The sequence below is a fragment of the Athene noctua genome, chromosome 3 (assembly GCF_965140245.1).
Source record: "Athene noctua chromosome 3, bAthNoc1.hap1.1, whole genome shotgun sequence".
NCBI classification, from domain to species: Eukaryota; Metazoa; Chordata; class Aves; order Strigiformes; family Strigidae; genus Athene; species Athene noctua.
Window position 1 is genome coordinate 6,543,172 of NC_134039.1, and position 19,632 is coordinate 6,562,803.

The window sequence follows — 19,632 nt, forward strand, 5'->3', positions numbered from 1 at the left end:
AGACCCCTGGGTTGCCAGAGGAAAATTAATTCCTGCCTTTTGCCCCTTTTTCTTCTAAAAAGCTACTTTAAGCTTTACTCTCTATGGATAGAAACTATGGGCCCTTGACTCAGCCAGGACTCAGCATGATTCAATAAGATGTTTAGTCCCTCCTTCCCCTGGCTGACAGTGGAATAAGGGGTCATTCTCACTAGAGGATCCCTCTGCAACATCACTGATCCTTCCACTGCCAGAGTAAACCAGATTTTGCCAGTCACATACAAAAAAGCTCCCACATGGCCATTATCCTCACAACCCTTTAACTTAGCTTGATTCAAAATACCAGGTTCCACTATAGCCTGAAAGGCATTTTTAAACTAAGAAGCACTTGAGCACAGAGCCCCTCTGCCTTGACTTTATGGATGAAACAGGTTCAAGGCCTGAGTAAAAGACTTAACTCCAACCTTGATGTGAAGCAGGATGCTCATTGCAAAACTGGACCTCTTAATCTCTGCAGCTCGGATGATCACCCTGACCCCATCTAGCACCAAATAAATGTTTTCCTCCTTTGTTTTCCACAAATTACATACGTGGAACACCCCTCTGGCATCAGAAAAGAGGGCTGCTGCAGCTGCTGCTGCTGCTACCTGTCAGGGAGGGAAGAGGGAGCAGAGAAGGGAAAGAGACTGGCACAGGCAGAGCAGCTTTCGCTGCAAGTAAAGGCTCTCCAGCTGGGGCTATGTGGGAGGCAGCAGAGATTCTGCCAGCAAGCAAAAAAGTGGAGGGTTTGTCGTGATGTGGTTTTGTTTTTTTTTAAACACAAGCTAATTTTATTCTCCTGTGACCCCTTCCTCGTGTGGAGCTCTTGAAGATAAGAGTTCACAGCACTTCAGACCGTACTAAGGAATAGACAGGGGCTGTATCAGCAACCCCAAGCATTTTAAATCAACAACAAACAACCCACCCAAAAGTATCCCCTCCTTATCATCAACAAAACGTTTTGGTCATTCTTGGATTTCTCATCCTAAGGCGACTCCTAATGTCTTATCTTTGTGCCCTCAGAGCTAGAAAGTATATGTGGGTACATGCATGAGAGACAGCGAAATGACAGCTGAGAGAATTTTTTAAAGTTGTGGAAATCCCACATGATTTCAAGGTGGTTGGGGTTGGGGGGGAAAGAAAAATTTTTAAAAACCCCAAATAAATCAAACTGCTTATGCTTCTTTCCCACCCTCAGTTTGCCTGCACTCAATGAGCAGGGATAAGAGCAGGGATGAGAGCAGCTCTCTCAAAAGCACTGCATTAGTATTTTCCACCCACATCTGCTGTACCCAGAAAACGCCTCAAGGCCTGCCCCAGCTGTACATACCCCACAGTGCAGTTAATGTGCTGAGAGGCACTGTTTTGCCCTAGTAATCTTTTTTTACACACGTTTCCGCTGTATTTTATTTTCTGCATGCCTGTGCTGTAATCTTATTTACCAGCTTTTCAGCCCCAAAGGTAAAAAAATAAAATGAGACCCCAAGAACAAAAAAAAAAAAAAAAAAAAAAAAAAGGCAGGAGGCTCTCACAGGAATGCCCTTGCTCATCTCACGTAGGCAGTAATATGCTCTTTCCCTGCTGCCCTCGCTGCCACGTGACAAACTGCACCTCTGCACCAAGTGTTCCCCGAGTCCTGCCTGTTTTTCTGACTGAGCAGCACAGTGTAAAGGGATTTGCGGAGTGACAGTTAATTCAGATAATTGCATTTTCCTCCTGCCTGTGTAACGGAAATGCCAGAGCTCTGGGGGCAGAGGATTCCACGTGCGCTTGCATGCCTTATGTAGCGCACCGTATGCCTGCAGCTGCCCTGCTCTAGTCCCATCTGTTGGGAGATTGATGTTGATTTTGCTCATCTTGCCTCCTAAAAACCCAGCAATAATAATGAATGAACTTAGTGTTCAGTAGAGTGTTGGCAGCCGATTCAGCTGGGTGTACTGCAGGCACATGCTCTGCAAGGTTTCTTTGATGCAAACACACTTGCAAGTCTATGGATCTGAATCCTGTGATGAAACATCCTATTGCACCACATTCACCTCTGTCTTATTATTAGGAGACTTTTCTGTTGTGTTTCCTTCCTACCTTGGCCTTTTTTTTTTCTGAAATTAGAGGCACAAAGCCCAAGCACAAAACTAGAAGCTGGTTAGGGCCAGAATCAATTTCTAATCCAACTCCCTTTTTCAGGTTGAAGGTATTTTCATCCAAACTGAATTTTTATTGTAAATTTAATTTAAAGCTGATCAATAGAATCAAAATGATTAAATTTAAATGATTAAATCAATGAAATAGCTAAAACAGCAAATATGTTCATGGTTTAAAAAGCTTATATTTCAGACTAGGCTAGTTTTAGCTATTTCTCCCAGCCCAAAATGGAAATCATCCTCAGAACCTCCTAATTCTCAAAGAATGAATAAACCCATTTCAGCTACCCATGTGTACCCCAGGCTTTCAAGTCTACTATGGAAATACTGATCCATCTAGATGTACAGGTTTTACTAGAGCAACCCACATAGCTAAATCTTAATTCTTCAAATTGTTGTCATTATTCTTTGCTTGATCCACCTTACCTGTTTCTTCCTTGAACAAGAAATTCTGTACTAGAGCAAAACAAAATTCTGCTCATCCTATGGCAGATACTTAAGGAGGAAAGTTAGAATCAGAACATATCATCCTGGCCCCAGTCAATCAATTTTAGGTGTCTTCCTGACACGAGGGCTGCACCCTGTGATAACTGTTTCGTTTTCAAGATTTCTATTCAGGCTGCACTTTACCATAACAAGAAGTAGACACAAAGTCCTGGGTTTTTTTACTGTGCATATGTTGCAATTCCATGCATTTTTCAGAATTCTGTAAAAATTACACTGACTACTGAAATATAAAGAGAAGTGTTATCTTTGGATTGTGACAATAGAGAACAGTGGACACTGTAAACCGTGACTGTCCTGGCAGAGTTTATTAGAAGAATGAAGCAAGAAAGGTAATAAAGACAAAGGCCATTGGCCATGCTTAATAAAAGCATTTTGTGAATGCAAACAAGTTCCTCCAAGAGATCAAAACTTGTTTTCCATTCTCTAATAATGACAAAGAGAAGTTAGAAAGAAATTAATGAACATGATTTTGGCAAAGCTGAAGCAGTAGTTCACCTAAATGAAAGATATCCTATAACTAGTAACCCTAATTATAATCCAGTCCAAAAGGTTTGTTTACATGAATATATCTTGTTACTGCTTGGAGATATCTAGATGTACACACCATGACTCCAAGATGTAACGGGAATCAGAAGCTGTCATTTCTGGGTACAAGAGAAAACATGACTACAGGCAACAGTGCAGTGAGGAAGATTGTCTTGGTGCATGTGAGTCTATAGTCAGACTAGTGAAATGCTGGGGTTTCAACCCCAAGCCCCAAATTAAGGCTGACATATGGGTGATTCCCACAGCCCTTCCCAAAGGGGGGTGAGTTTCCCTTTAGGCTTCCCCCCAGGGTGCTCCGGCCTGGCAGACAGAGCCATTGGGTAAAGGAGCCCCAGGTGTCTGCAGTGAGTAACCCAAGGTCAGGTGTCCCACTGAGGGATCAAAGCTGGGACCCCTTGCAGGAGGGGCAGTGTCTGTGTGTGAGGTGGGTGCCCTGTGCAGAGTTCCCTGTTGGGGAAGGACCTCCCGCCTCCCTGGGACTGGGCTCCACTCAGGTCTGGCTTTTGTAAACGCGGGCTGTGTAGAGATTCAGTGTGTGGCTTCCTTGGTCTGATGTGTTTGGCTTGTTGACTCGGTTGTCTCCCGTCCCTTCTATGGGAGACTGCATGTCACCATTTATTCCACCCATTGTTGGTTGTGTGGTGTTGTTGTTGGGGTCAGTGGGATTGATGTTGATTATGTATAACCTGATTGACTTGTTTGTACCCCCAGCGCCCACCCATGTACTGACCCTTTTGTATCAAATACAATTTGGTTATTGGTTCATCTTTCTGCTGGCTGTGTCCTTTATGCTAGGCCTGATAATTGGCAAAACAACTAGTCACCTGTCATCATGACTACTGTCATCTCTCTCAGTCCTCAGACAACCCATTGGAGGTCCTATTGTTCTCTCCTTGTGGTAAATATCCTACAGAGTAGCAGAATGAATTGGTTCATTCTATTGAAAAGGGGAGCTTTTCAATTTATGACTTAAACTCCTGAACACAGGCTTGGCATACAGCATTAAACAGAAAAGGATGAGAACTGTCTTTCCCTCTTTGAGTGTTTTGTAAATAACTGTATTTGATGGAGACTTACCTGAAGCAAGGATATGTTGCCAACACATTGCACCTGATAGAAAATTTCCCATTGACTTCATTAAACTTTGGTGACCCAAGGGAATGTTACAGCAGTAAAAAGCTACTATTGTACAATGGCCTCAAGTTTCTCCTGTCAGTGAACATCTTCTGTACACAAATTAGTATTTGTTAACTTCCAATGAGAGCCATATGTTTGGAACTCATCTAATATACCTGCTCTCACAAAGAAAACTCCTGCTTGGCCATTCAACGTCACGCAAGCCACTGCTGGTCCAGGCCAGTGGCAGATCTCCTGGGCTATATTCCTTCTTAATCATACAGTCATTGGGAACTCTGAGAGGTTGAACTAGCACTCCTTAGAAATGTGATATTCTGCAACAAAGGACATACTTCAGTCTTTATTTATCCCAGGGCTGCAGTGACATAAAAGACGTGCAGCCTGATGAAATGGGTAACACTCCACTGACTCACATGGCTGAGTTCTAAACTCAGCCATGCTGAGAACTGAAATGAAGAACATACACCTTTAGGGAAGAAAAAAATCTACTTCTTAAGTCCAAATAGCCTTATGAAGAATTATTCCTGAGCTGAGCTTACCGCTTACTGGTAATTTTTCCACCATCTCAAATCTCACATCAGAAGAATTTCAGGCTGTGACAGATAGATATAGGTTAGATATAGATATATAGATATATATTAACCCATTTGCAATTATCAGTCATTATTCAAAAACTGTTATCACTGTTATGCACACGTGATATGGTTCTGCAGAATGGGCACGTAATTTTATTGAGTTATAGATGGGGAAAAGGCATAAAGAATACAGGTAATGCACATTTTTGAAATAGCAATAAAAACATAAACATAAAAATGTTCAAGTCAAAGTCACATGAAAAATTAGACTAATCTTCAGATGCATTCTAGACTTGTTATGTACAACATTTTTACGCTAAAAGTAGAAATACAAACTCCAGAGATGCCACACATCTCAAGAATACAAAATAAATAAACAAAAATGAATGCAAATAAAAGAACAAATACTCAAATCTTCTTCCAGAATGATGAGAAATTTTGTTATGTAGGGACCGTTGGAAGATGCCCAATCTATGACAAAAACTCATTTATTTCCAAACAAAATCTCAAGTAGTAAAGTCTTCTTGTGCCTAGGAGTGAGTTCAAAGCATTTAAACTTGTATGGGACCCCTGCACACTCCTTTTGTGGTGTGGAAAAATTCCTCTACGAGAGAAACTTCCAAGCAGAACAGGTTTTCAACAATTTGAATGAAGAAATCCAACTCACTGACAACATATGCTTGATGGGGACATCACAGTTATTTATCCAGGAGAGAATTTTTCGGCAGCTTCCAACCCAAGACGACTTGAGAACAAGGAATAAATGGGTTTGGTTTCAGTCTCTGCAGCAGTGTCTTCCTAATGGCCAGTATCTGCAGGAGGAAAGCAATCAGACTTCTGTAATGCAAAAAGCTATAGCAAATATCAAGAGAAAATCATTAGGCTCCACACTGGATATAGAACTATGGCTTAGAACCATGTGAAAGATGCACCAGCATTTCACTTTCCTTTCAAGGGTGTTAACATTGAGTGACAGCAAGTAGCATCAATGGTTTTCCTGTTGGAAATGTCTTCTTCGTCAATTGGTTTGCATAACCTAATATCCTAAAGAAAAACAGTATCGTTTCCACTCTTACAAGTTCTTGCAAATTAGATTGTTATGGTAGGGGTTTTTTTTCTCTCTCTGGAAAAATAGGTCAGTTCCCCTGCAGTAACAGACAAAATCTGGGGCCTACATTTCTGCTTGCAATGAGTACGCTGAATGCAACCACCCCTTCAAACTCAGCATTTGCACATTGAACTGGCTACTTCAACTGGTCAAATGACAATTTGCAACGGACAGATTTCCCCTGACTTGAGTTGAACCAAAGCCTAAATACTTAAGCCTTTTTCTACTTCCAGTATCCCTCTCTGAAAATATGGACCATAAATATCCTCTCCCAGGAGATTGGCCCTGGAACTTTACTGGGCTTAAAGTTACGTTCAAACAATGTCCTAATAAAAACAGTGGCTATTGAATAGTAAATAAAATGTGTTCCAAGGATATCAAAACATGATTACAATGACTTCCATTTTTGTAAAACTTCAAAAGTAAATGTTTTTTTCTTTACGTATTGGAAAATAAAAATACTTGATATACAAGAATAAGTTAAATAGATGGAAATATAAATGTAAAAAATAACAGAAGATTGCTTAAGAATAGTATTTAAAACCAGAAAACATATTCCCAAGTAGCTTGCCAGGCAGCCTCTGTAAGACAAAATAGAAAAAAAAAAAAGAATAAGAAAAAAGGGATTTTTCTACTTGTTTCAACTTAGTGTGATCAAAGAAATTGGTTTCTGACTGTATAGACCATGTATATAGTATATACATGGTATATATGGTATTTACATTGGTATTCTGACCATAACTGCATACTTAAACCCTACTGCTTTACACACACGCCTGCCTTAAATCAAGTGATCGTGATTAAACAGTGTCTTTTTTCGGTGTGTGCACAAATGCTTCACTTCACCAGGCAGCCCTGAAAGGCCAAAGAGGAGGGAGAGTCCTACAAAGACATTCACATTCCAAATGCTGTAACATTGGGACCACACAGCCACCTCACTGCTTAGCAGAGAAGGTTGCCATCATTTGTTTGTATGTTCCCCAGTTCTGGCAAAATTTTCCACAGTCCTGACAAAGCCTGAAGGTGACTTACATGAAAAAGAAGAAAAGAAAAAAAAAAAAAAAAGGCAAAGTGAAATCTCTTTGAAATACTCTGAACTGGATCTGTGCGAAATAAAATAAACATTTCTCCCCACTCCCAAATAACAGACGCAGTTTCTATCAAAAGAACTGTCTATGTGTTAATCTGCCAGAGCTGGCACTCTTTGAAGTTAAAGGAAAAAGCTCCTGCTCTCTTTATGATGCCCAGATTCCTGACTGTATTGAAAAATAACATCATAATAGGCTTCCTAAGCTCCAAATAGCTCTCTGAAGATCACTGTCTTGCTCCAGTGATTATAGGAGATGTCAAGGTGACGGGGTTAGACGCTTTATTCAAATACTTCAAACTAGCTGAGCTGAAAATAAGAGCTCCCTAGAAGGGCTCCGGATTTGGTTGTGAGTGATCTCAGAATGAAGTTTAGCCAGGACAGAATGGCAGATTTGAGCAGAAAAATAGGGGTTCACATTTCAAAATAAAACACCTGGCTTTTCTTCTGATTTTACTTCTACTTTTTCTACTTTTTTTTCCTAAGGATTCATGTTAGCTCGAATCAAAGTTGAATTTTATGTCAGTTTTCCATTATATTTTTATCCTTTTCTTCTTTCTTTTCTCCTACTGAAGGAAGAAGAATTGAAAAAAGAAGGTTGGAAAAAGAGATTTTAAAAGACATATAATTTTAATTTTTCAATAAATAAATTTATTAAATTAAATGAACTTGATGTTTTCACATAAAATATAAAAAATATGAACCTCACAGAAGCAGCATTCTGATACTCTTTGATTATGTATTTTCTATTGCGGGAACTTCTCGATTAAGAATTTTCATCCAACTTAAAGGCACAAGCATTACAAGTCCTTGCAATCTGGCATCCTGAGCCATAATCTTTCAGAGTAGCATAGAGAGATCTGTTTTGAGAAGTAGAGCATCTACAGTATAACATAATAGTATATGTAATACAAGCTAGGATAACACAGGGCAAGAGATTAATATTCTGCATCATACTGCGCTCTGTTATTTTTATCCTGCTGTTTCTTTCACTCACCATCTCATGACTCACACCCTCCCCACACTGGAATTTCTGTCTCAGTCTCGTGGCTCACTGGTGTGTTACGGAAGACGATGCCGTGGAAAGCCATCTGGAGAATAGCGCTACTGCATGAGCTCCAGGTCGCTCTTAAAAACAAAGAGACAACATCACTTACTGATTTATCACATAACTGCTCTGACTATTGCAACCTCTTTAGCAAACTGTCTGCAGTATTTGCGAGGGTTGCAGTTCTTCCCCTTTTTAGAGCCTTGGTGATGTTGCTGGATAGAAGATGGCAAATGTGTTCCAAGTTACAGATAGTCACATGGAAAGCTGACACTGCACAAGCCCTCAGAAAAATTACAGGACTCGTCCTGTGAGGTGATAAAGGCCTCTTATAGGACAGGTTTAATGAAATTCAACATCAGTAAAAGAACTGTTCCTTACACATTTCTTCATTAACTTTATCACCTCAGGGATGTGGTCTTCGATGCCACACTAGACAGATCATCAAGGATCTAAACCGCAGTCACTTGCTGTGGGATGGGAAGGCCAGGTCACGAGAGGAATTAGATCTTATGTCCTAACTAATTCCATGCATAGCTACTGCGATCCAACATGTAGAACATCAAAAACCCAGTTCAGTCTGCTGCTGTATAATCCTGCACTCAAACTTAGAGTGGACTCAGTTTCCCAAGTGCCTAGGCTCTGGCCTCCGTTTAAATCCAGAAGTAACATGGTGTTCACTAGTTAGGAACCTAAATTCGACCACATCCCAGAAATCAGGGTGAGCAGAGCAAGGATAATTATTTTCCTTACCCCTTAGTTGAGTGCTAAGAGACCTTGCTCAAGAATCCAAATTCCCTCCTTTGTCTGCCTGTAGCTGAACTTTCATCCCCGCCTTCCTGAGGGCATTTTCTAACCAATCAGAAGCCAAGATCGCAGAGGGTTCATGCTTTTTCATATAAACAAGCAAATATTCCCTAGGCTAGAGGGAGTACTTCAACACCATTTGAATCAGCAGTTGGACACCATAGTATCTTTCAAAAAATATTCTTACCAGAAAACAACTGGTAAGTCTCAGGCTAGAAGGTCACGTTTTCTCCTTTTTTCTCCCTGTCACTTTGAAAAATGAACTTCACTGGAAGGAGTCAAAGAAGCCATGTCCACAGAATATGTGCATCTTCCAAAAAAAAGGCATTTATGTGGGGAAAGGGGAATAAAATCCTAACTCAGGGATGAGAATTCCACTCAGTAGCAAGAATCCCCTCGTGTAGGTACTGGAGCAATGAACTCTCCGAGACCTTAGTGTGTATCTAGCCAAAGTAATCTGCCTTTTTTACGCTGCAATGGCAGGTAGGAGTCATCTTGGTTCTGGAGTAAGGTTAGCAAAAGGATCATATTTGCTCCATTGTGTTATTCCAGCTTTCACAGAAAAATGTACCAAAACATCTCAACTAGCCCTTCATCTCATGCTTTTAGATCCCCCAGCCTCCTGCTTTCGTCAAATCTCGTTATACAGCTAACACCAGAAATCATAAAGCATGTTATATTTCTTTGACTGTTTTGTTCTCCAAGTTTGCCCTCGGGCAAACTTCCTATCCTGTCACCTCAGGTCAAGTCCTTCATGTGGATTTCTGATGGTGACTCAGAGAATAGTCAGTGAGTCTTTTTTTTTTGGTGAGGTAGCCTAATCCAGCAGAGACACTTTGCTGCTCAGCATCCAGATGCCAGCTTAAGTCACCCGACACTTCCTCTGTTCTCTCTTCTTGTCCATTCCCAACATAATTATCTGACTGCAGGGCAGCAGATGGGCATGATAGGGAAGGAAGACTGAAGGCTTGCACATCCGTGCCACATTCAAAAGTCAGGTCTTCCCTGAATCCAAAGGGCAACAGCTTCCCTCAGTCCACCCTCAATCTAGAAATGTGACCTCAACACACCAGTCATGTCATTTCTCTCAGACAATTTCTCCAGCTGAAGGACAATCAATGCAAGAGCCTGAGGAGAGCCTAAGGAGGATGTGATTAGTGACCTGAAATGAAGCCTGTGCAAACTGCAGCAGAAGCTTCCACTAGTATCTCTTCCACTAGAGTCAGCACCTCAGGACAACAAATGCTGCTGCAGTCTGAAAGATGATTAATAAAAAAAATAAATTTAAAAAAAAAAAAGCTAAAGGGAATTGGAGCAGCCAGAGAAAATCTTGTTAAAGCAGCAGTGTCCTGCTGTGAACAGCTGTGAGCTTTCTGTTCAATAGACAGGCTCCTTGGTACTACTGACTTAAACGAGTTTTCAGTTGTCAAACTCATATCGGCAGTCCTTTAGAGTAATGTTTGTCCTGAGCTGCAGCCTCTTGTCCTGAACCTGTATTTGTCTGCAGCTGTCCTAAGCTGACTGTATGAATTAAGTGGGACTCATAATATCTTACTTTTCAGCTTTGTCTTATCATCTGAGAGGCACAAAAGGCCAGAAAGCAATTGCTCAGAAGAGCCAGGAAACCACTTGTAAAGAGGAGCTCTCCATTCACATGAGGGTGGTATTGTGTCCGTGCACTTCCTCCTACTCGTCTCCTGCAAACACAAGGAAAGGAAGATGCATGGGCACAGTCACATAATCACAGAATCATCTCGGTTAGAAAAGACCTTGAAGATCATCCAGTCCAACCATTGACCTAACATTGACACTTCTCAACTCCACCAGATCCCTCAGCGCTGGGTCAACCCGACTCTTCAACCCCTCCAGGGATGGGGACTCCCCCCCTGCCCTGGGCAGCCCATTCCAACGCCCATCAACCCCTTCTGGAAAGAAATACTTCCTAATATCCAGTCCATTGTGTTGTCCCTCAGACAGGGTTTGTTACCCGGTGTGCAAAAAGCCAATCTTACACACAGAGCCGAGATATCGGTTTATTCCGTCTTTGTGCCAAGATGTGTGCTAGGGGGTAACTCCACAAAGATAGCACAACACAAAAAAGAACTTCAAGGTATTTATACACTTCACACTGCACAAAACCACATTTACTGCAATGACCATTGGTTAGTTTCTTATCACTTTGTCCCTCATTGGTTAGCTATATTTAAATTAGCCTCATTTGCTATGTAAATTAGCACACATGCTCCTAACAAGTGTGGTCTTCTTGGTCTTGAATTGAGTTGGTGGCCATGATCTCCCCCTGCTGCCTCTACCTTTACCCTAGATACCACCGATTTTTGCTGACTTTGTGCTTCTCAGGCAGTCATCCAGCCTTTGGCACCTTCTGCGGCAGGATGTTCTCCTCTTATCAATATTTTAGCTCCTCTTCAAGGGTGTAGTTGTTAGCATGGCCTGCATTGTTCAGGCTTACACAATAAAGACAGTGATTAGTGGTCTTTGTAATCGATAGGAAACATTGGTACAGGCTACAATTGTGCTTATGTGAAGTCAACTGGTATATGGGATAAAACGTGGGACTTTCTCAGTGGTGAACCATCTTCTTTGGAGGATGTTAGGCCCGCAGAAGAGACATTTTTCATGAAAACATGTCTGCTACTATTCAGAGTTCTCTGGGAAAGGTTTTCTCAGTCAGATGGGAGACAGCCTCTTCACCACCTCTAGTAGACAATAACTCATAGTTCCTACAAGCTCGAGCAGGCTGGTCTTGAAACATCTCTTTTTGATAGCTGCTTGTATGTGGCTGATGGGCCACAAGGGCACCGTAGGCTGACAGACCACATATCCTGGATGGTAACTGTACAATTTTTTTCTGAACCAGCCTAAGCATGTTCCTGACTAAAACAATGCAAAGGATGGTCTCACTTCATGTGACTTCACAAGACACAGTGAACGCTATCAAACATACAGCCGATCACAAAAGAGAAATTCCAAGGGAGGATTTCTGTGTTTTGCCACATTCCTGGATGCAGCAGCCAGCAGACCAAGTGAAGGTAGGCCTACACTATTCTTTGACAAATATTAGGCACTGGGTGGTATTGCTTGTGGGGGAAAAAAAAAAGTGCAACAGTAGAAATCCAACCCTTTAGTGGATATCCCCTTGGAATTTTAAGGGGACAGTTCAAACCCCAAGTTGGCAGCATTCTCATGAGGGATGAGAACCTGAGTGTCTAATGTTGATTATAGACCTGAGTCTCTCACGCTAATGAGGTGTGCTGTCCTCCTTTCATCTCACACGAAAAATCATACGGTTGGAGTTTATGGAGAAAGGAAAACAGAAATTAATGGATGGGGAATACAGTACGTGGTGAACTCTAATGTGGGTCATAAAGGACTTTGGTGAACTGGCTGTCAAATAGAGAAACCCACAGTTTTTTCTCATTACTTCAAGCCTTCAGGAGGTTTCATTCATCTCTGATAGCCTGAGCCATCAAGACCAAGGCCCTTCCCCTTCCTGATCATTCAGTGAGAAGGCCAGTGAAGCTCTGATTTCTAAGACTGTTGGTGTGTGTCAATACAGCCTTTTAGTTTGAATAGTTACATCCTTACCTGAAAAAATGTTTTTTATCATTGTTAAACCAAAAAGCCATGCAAGTACTTTTCTAAACGCATTCCATTTTAATCCTATGCCTGGGAAGTTTCATCCTTCCATCCTGCTAGTGGATTTCCCATACTGATTTTAAACAAGATTTTTAGTATGGATTCTAGAAAAAAAAAAAAAAAAGGCATGATTTTCTTTTAGTGATTCAAAAGAAGGAGCTGGGACTTAGGAGGTAAACTAAATCCTAAACTATATATAATCACTATAATTCCTGGACAGCGTTCATCAACTTGCCTAACATCAGCACACTACAGCCCCTGTAACTGCATCTTCATGACAAGTGGAGGCCCACCATTAGATATAAATGTTATCTGGCACTGAAAACAACAAAGAAGGATGTTAGTTCCTTGCTTAGTTCATCACTGGAAAGCACTTAAAGTTACTGATGCGAGAATAAAGCCTTAAAGATAAAACTGAATCTTTAAAGTGCAAAAATTTTGCCTTGAACATGAAGTGTAACCAGTTTCAAGACAAGTATAGTACTATATTTGGAACAAGAATTAACAGGAATGGAATCTGTAAAAACCAAACATCACTACTTGATATTTCAGCACCAGAAGTGTGTGAGATATTTCTTCATCTTACAAAGAGTTTCTGTCCTAAGAGGAAAGGTTCATAGTTGGGTTTTTTTTTCAGGAAGCTAAAAGTAACTTTTTGCCTTACCAATATTAACTGCTTTATGTAACTTTTATACTTATTCTGTCCATGAATGAATTAGTTGCGAATCTCACTGTATTTTAAGTAAGATAAGCACCAGACGGAGAGCAGACTTGCTTATAAAGGGGTTTTATCAAAAGAGTAATTCAGCAAATATACTGCTGAAACCCAATATTGATATTGAAAAGTCTAACAAATTTCCCTACGAAATTATCTGATGCTGTGGCAACTGTATTCAGTTTTAACTTATTGACAGAGACGAGTATCCTTTCCTTGAACTGTGCTCTGTCTAAAATAGAACACTGAGCTCAGTTCTGACCCCCGTGAAGTCAGTGGCACTACGCCAGGTGTCTTCAACTGCATCGGGACTGGGACTATTGTTTTTAATACAGACACTGGCAGTTACCTAAACTGCACACTTTGCCTGCCATGGTAAGGTTTAGATTAGCTCCTTCATTTCCATGCATGCAGTTTAATTAGATCGACCCTGATGAGAGTTCAGCAAGATGAGAGCGATCATTCTGAGGCGTCACTTTCCCTCTGTTCCTGCTTCTACGCAGCCTCTGTAAGGGCAGACTTTGTGAGCTGCGAACGTAGACGCGGAGCACATTCACATCAGAAAAAACACGGGGTTTGCTGAAATGACACCAGCTCCCTTCATATAATGTAGTATCAGGTCAGGTTCCTGGTCCTGCAGCTACCAGTTTGTCTGTTTTCAAAGACAAATTCAGTCTGGCAAGGCAATGTTGAATCTGACAGCATGGAACTTCAACAGGTGTTGCTAGAGCCTGTAGGAAGTGTTGTCTCTCTGAGCCTCACGGAGGCTGTCAAAACTAGCAGGACAGCTTGATGAGGCGCTCTTGCTAACGGCTTTGGTAGCTGTACGAAGAACCAGGCCATTCACAAATTGGAAAAGAGCAAAAGATGAAAGCATGTTTCGGGAGAGTGCCACACACCCACGGTCCAGACACACAGTTTTACTTTCACTACAACACCTGAACATCTCAGAATTAAGATTATTGCGCTCAGAATGGCTAACAGACACAGTCAGTGCCCAGCGGAGTCCTTCATCATTCACTGTCATTCCTATTAATTTAAAGCACCCAGCAGTCTAGCTTGGCCTTCTAAAATCTACTGAAGGACAGCAAAGATCCCAGCAGGTCATAAACTTCTGGTTCATCTTCCACGGACAGTTTTCTAGCGCATGCATTAGTCTTTTGTTCCTGTAAAGTCTTCACCTGGTTCAGGGAAGGTTGAATGTCCAGTCAGTGACATAGCTGGTGTAATCATGGGAGAAAACCAGTCAAGGGTCCCCAGTGATCTTGTTTCACTGAGTATTTACATCTTCTCTGGAAAAGTGTGGGAGACAGGCCAATGTCGACTTGCCTCTCTCCCACAGAAAAGTGGAAGTGAGATAGAGTAGCCTGCAAATGCTCAATTTATTTATAGCAGTTGGGACAAAAAGGAATTTTGAGAGAAAGAGAAAAGAGCTAGATGAATACACACCAAAATGGGCAGTGAAACTTGCAGCTGCATAATTTGTAAAGAAAAAATCCTTACATGCAGATCTAAGTGTTTGTATATGTTTTGAACAAGGGCTTGAGCACCTCTAGGTATGTCTATACACGCCATTTAAGAAGCAGCTAGCTCAAATGTTCAGCATTAATGGTTAAATCTGAATCAGCCTGACACTTGCTACAGTCAACATTCAAGAGACGTGGCTGCCACCACCTCGGGTCAGTGCTCTACTTCACTTACTGAGGAAGACCACCAGCGTAGACATGGCCTTCATCACCTGTAAAGTGAAGGCTTGTGAAAAGCTACAAAGATGCTAGGGAGCATGCGGGAAAGAGAATGAAGCTGAAAATGTGGCGTCATCCTTACGTTAACGAGTGCATCAGCCCCTTGTGAGATCCTCTGTGCAGCTTTTAGATGCTGGAGCTCTAAACAGATGAGAAGGCTTACTGGAAATGTTGCAGGGCATCCGTAAACTGTCATACTGAAAGTTGTTGGACAGACTGGGTTATTTGCCTTATAAATAAGAAGACTAGGCAAAATGTATGCTATATAGAACCTGGTAAATCAGATAGACTTGGATTTTCTGTTCTCTGGAAAAAAAAAAAAAACAAAACAAAAACAATCCAGGGACAGCTACCAATATATGACAAAAAAATTAAAAAGAGGAAAAGGAATTAATTTTTTACACAAAATGTAATTAAGCTATGGAACTTAGTGACATGGGCAACCATACAGGCCAAAAACTTAACTGGATTCCAAAGGGACAGGACACTTATGGGAATATGCAGATTATACAATTATAAACTACACATGATAAAAACATGGAATAGATTGCTATTTCAGTTTTCTTTTCAAATTTATACTAGCGTGGCATGCTGTGATGCTACACAAGGTCTTTAAACATCAGTTCATGACTTGTAACCCCTCAGATAAGTTTTCTTAAGGAAAGTCCAAAAGTCCTATTTGCCTCAAATTCCTTCTACTTTCTGCAGCTCCATTTTTTCCAGGTTAAGCATTATCTACTGACAGTGACATTATATAATGCCATGTGATGCCTTTCTAGAGAGCACAGAAACAGACTGAATTATTATTTAGGCTCAGAGCTGACAGTGAATAATAATCTCATCCTCACCCTTTTTCAAAGTGCGCTCTCTGTGATTTTTTTTCACTAGTTCAGGACAAGGCTCAGACCGACTGCTGCTCTGTCCAACTAGCAGTGGGAAAATTTACCCAAAGCAGCAGCAAAACTATTTGATCCTACATGTGCTGAAGCCAGTTGCAAAATTTCCATTCGATTCTACAATAGAGGCCATCAGAGTCCAAACACAATTTGAATCCAATAAGGGTGGTGCAGGCATCTCTGGCTCAAGTTCCAGTCATCAGCACGCTTTGCAGCTAAGAATGCTAAAGGTTTTTTTCATACTTTATAGGATTTAGTTACTTTTCATTCAATGCGTATGAAATCTGATAAGAGCTATGATATGTCTGTATATTGAGCAGCACAGGTCATTCTTAATGCCATCTGTACTTCATCATGGGTGATACCAATTGATACCAACACCCCCAGATGATGACAAAAGGAATTTAGCACCTAAAAAAAATATACTGCTCAGCATCTTGTTGAATTGTGTTCTTTGCCTACAGCAGATTATAGAGATGGCATGTCTGTTTTCTAATGGCTTTCAGTATCTTTCCTGACTTCTCAGATGATTTTTAAAAATGGGGATTGTCTACCTAGGGAAAAACCATGTTTATTCTGGTTAGTCCCTGCATAGTCATTCTCCTTTAAAATAATAAAGATTGAATTTGTTTCAGTATCCTGAAGTGGACTAAGTGACATATGTGATTATTCACAGAGGAGTAGGCTCCATTTCAAGTCATCGTACTTCAGATCTAGCTTTTTTTTTTTTTTTTTTTCATTGAGATCACGCTTCCCAAGTGTTCCCATGTAAATGAAGTCTTACAGCTTTAGAAAAATCCGATCTCTGATGCCTGATCTTCCTCTACAGCAGGAAAATTGCTGTAAATTCCTGATTGTAAAGTCTGAAGAGCCACAGTAATGTCCCTGTTACATATGCTACATTTTCCCCAAACAAATGTAGCTGCACCAAAATAGGTCAAAATTCTGCAATAGAAACTGCAAGATGATTCTCAGAACATACATATGTTGTGTCAATGCCCCAGATACACTTCTGTTCCCAAATACCTTATGATTTATCACCTATGGGTATAACAAAATGTAATGTTCAACTATTTGGGGATTTGCCTTTTGTGGGTTTGGGTTTTTTGGTGGTTTTTTTGTTGTTTTTTTGTTGTTTTTTTTCTGGAAAATATGCTTCTGTAAGATATTCCTTGCCTTTAGCCTGTGTACTTATAGCATTATTTTGAAAAGCCACTAGGCAGATGGTCCCCAAATGTGAGTTAATAACTTGTAGGTAGCTTTTGGGGAAGCTTTTTTAAATCCCGTCATGCAAAATGATTTCACAAACTGCCTGCATGCCATTCTTTGGCTATTCTAGTAGACTGTTTCAAAATGGTCAAGAGAAAATGGCAGATTATGTTCTATTTGTTTTGCAGCCTACTGTTATATTTATTTTGCAGTGGTAAAATAATATAAAGAGAAATCAAATCATGCACAAGGCTTTTACTGAAAATTCTTCTAGACCCCAGAAGTCTTCAATAACTACAAGGGCAGGATGTTTGAGTCTCTGCCCCTCTTCTGCAGCCCTTCTGCAGCATTTCTTACCATTCAAAATAAGGCTTCTTTTTGACAGAATAGGATAGGCTAAGTATTCAACAATCATGAGTTGGACTTCATAGCATTATAAGATTAATATAAAAATCAGATTTCACATGTGGGGCCCTTCCTGTTTACCTTTGGCTTGTTAGAGATAATGTGTATTTTGTGCGGTATAAAGTTAGAAATACTGCCAGTGTCCAATATGGTGAGCATCTCCCAGTGTTTTTGAACAGATTTCACAAGAAATCCATCACTCTGCTGATGAAAAAATGCTGCAGTCTTTCTTAACAATGTCAGCAGATCAAATGCCTTCTAATCCCCACACAGACCTGTCTGTATGTGAACCAATCAAGTTTAACTGCCTCGCCTCCAGAGTGATCCATAACTTTAGAAAATAAAATGGAAGAAGAGAAAATAGAGCGTTTGCAGTTGGAAAGGACCTACAATGATCATCTAGTACAACTGCCTGATCGCTTCAGGACTGACCAAAAGTTAAAGCATGTTGTTAAAGGCATCCTCCAAATGCCTCTGAAACACTGACAGGCTTGGGGCATCGACCAGCTCTTTAGGAAGACTGGTTTAGTGTTTGGCTACCATCTCAGTAAAGAAATGCTTCCTAATGTCCAGTGTAAACCTCCCCTAGTGCAGCTTTGAACCATTCCCGTGTGTGCTGGCACTGGATCCCAGGGAGAAGAGCTCAGCACCTCCCTCTGCACCTCTCCTCCCCAGGAAGCTGTAGAGAGCGATGAGGTCGCCCCCCAGCCCCTTCTCTCCAAACTAGACAAACCCAGAGTCCTCAGCCGCCCCTCACAGGACATGCCCTACAGCCACCACCTTTGTTGCCCTCCTCTGGACACATTCAAGGACCTTCAGATCCTTCTGAAAGTGTGGGCCCCAGAACTGCCCCCAGCACTCAAGGGGAGGCCGCACCAACGCTGAGCACAGCGGGTGATCACCTCTCCTGGCCGGCTGGCCGTGCGGTGCTGGGTGCACCCCAGGATGCGGTTGCCCTCTCGGCTGCCAGGGCACACTGCTGGCTCATGGTGACCCTGCCGTCAGCCAGCACCCCCAGGTCCCTCTCTGCAGGGCAGCTCTCCAGCCACTCCTCTCCCAGTTTATACTTGTGACCAGCGTTACTCCATCCCAGGTGCAGAATCTGACATTTTGACTTGTTAAATTTCATCCTATTAATGCTACAATCTATCCAGATTCCTCTGCAAGGCATCTTGTCCCTCAGTAGTCAACAGCAACTCCCAGTTTGGTATCATCAGCAAACTTGCTAATGGTGTATTCAACTCCTGCATCCAGATTATTGATAAATATATTGAACAGAACTGACCCTAAATTTGAGACCTGAGGAAACAGAACTTTGGCCCAAGGTATTAAAAAAAACAGCTAAGAGCTCCAAGTAGATAGTTACAGCGAGGGAATTTCTTCCACAGACACAGCAAAACATCCTACCATAAGGGACCAGGGAATAACACTTCCTTTGGGATAGGGCCAAAGTTTGAAGGATAAAGAACAAACTCCAAGATTTACTTTCTTCTCGGAAATGACATATTGCTAATACATATGTATCTATATTTTCTTTTAAAAAACCCCCAGCTGCTTCACTGCTTCACAGCTCTCATGAGGACAGGCTGAGAACCAATACATGAGGGCTATTAGCCACGTTTCTTATGGCATCCTTGGAAGGGGTTCATCCATAGAATCGGTGCTGAACACAGTATAAGAATGTAAATAAAACAGATTGCATTGTCTAGACCAGAAGGGTAAAGTCTAGTGATTAGAGCGATAAACATGTTTGCAGATAACACAGAAAAGTACATGTAACAGCTGTCCTGCTAGACAGCAATAAATAGACAGTTATTTTGGCTAGGTGTACCTTACAGTTTAATTTTGGTTTATGACTGTAAAACGTGGGCAAAAAGTGTGAAGACATGGTCCTTAAAATTAAGGTATCAGCCTCCCCACCAGGCAATGTGCCCTTTCTTCTGCACCCCAATACTGTGTGATCTGGAAAAAGCTGGTTAGACTCCAGCTTTCCAGGTCCAGTCTTAAACACAGTATAGTAATAAACTTTGC

At 41.3% G+C, this 19,632-nt stretch overlaps 1 long non-coding RNA gene across 2 annotated transcripts in view; it reads right to left on the minus strand.

Moving 5' to 3' along the window:
- Nucleotides 1-3,877: 3,877 nt before the first annotated feature.
- LOC141958863 (uncharacterized) overlaps nt 3,878-19,632 on the minus strand; it is a 30,140-nt gene continuing 14,385 nt past the window's right edge. For both annotated transcript variants that reach the window (XR_012633368.1, XR_012633369.1), the window contains exons 2-4: nt 10,530-10,671; nt 8,117-8,247; nt 3,878-5,736 (exon numbers count right to left, since the gene is read on the minus strand). This is a non-coding gene — a long non-coding RNA (uncharacterized LOC141958863). The remainder of the gene's footprint in view (nt 5,737-8,116; nt 8,248-10,529; nt 10,672-19,632) is intronic.